We start from the raw sequence: 697 nt of genomic DNA, 5'->3' as shown, positions 1-697 counted from the left end.
TCCCATTTTAATAATTGCATTCTAGCTGAAGTACACACAGCATTGTGCAAATTTGGGGTTAATTAAACGAGCGCAGTGCCTTTTCTGTACGAATACAGCCCATCTGCTCAGACTGAGGATTAAAATATCAGCTGCAGTGTGAAATTTAAATGAGGGCCTTTTAAACTAGCAGGTGGAAGAGAATGAGCAATTGCTTCTGGTGGAAGGACTTAGTGTCATGATATTATGAGTATTCGTGTTTGAACTTTTCAGGAAGAGGCAGACATGTCCGTTGGCCTGTGCTACATACATGCAGCTGCAAAAAAGCTGGAACTCTGTTCCTGTCATCATCAGGACAGGACAAATAATGAAACACTTTGAAATACTCAAGGGCTATTCATAGGGCTTTTTATATTTACAGGGATGAAGAGAGAGAGAGAGAGAGAGAGAGAGAGAGAGAGAGATGCAGCAGTCATTTTTATCCATAGATATGAACTAAAAATAACCTCTTGATAAGGATACAGAACTTTCAAGAGTTTAGATTCAATAGCTCTGTGCCAGATATATTGTCTGTACTTTCACAAAAGGCAATAGCGTGTAATACTACAATGATTATATTCAAGCATTGACACAGCTCATCTGAACAGTGCCATTATCCATTGGTACATGGTACTGGAAATTGTCACTTTGACACACACTTCTTGATCAGCACCCAGGA

This window comes from Rhineura floridana, chromosome 1, assembly GCF_030035675.1.
Source record: "Rhineura floridana isolate rRhiFlo1 chromosome 1, rRhiFlo1.hap2, whole genome shotgun sequence".
Lineage (NCBI taxonomy): Eukaryota > Metazoa > Chordata > Lepidosauria > Squamata > Rhineuridae > Rhineura > Rhineura floridana.
Note: the sequence above shows the minus strand (reverse complement) of the source record.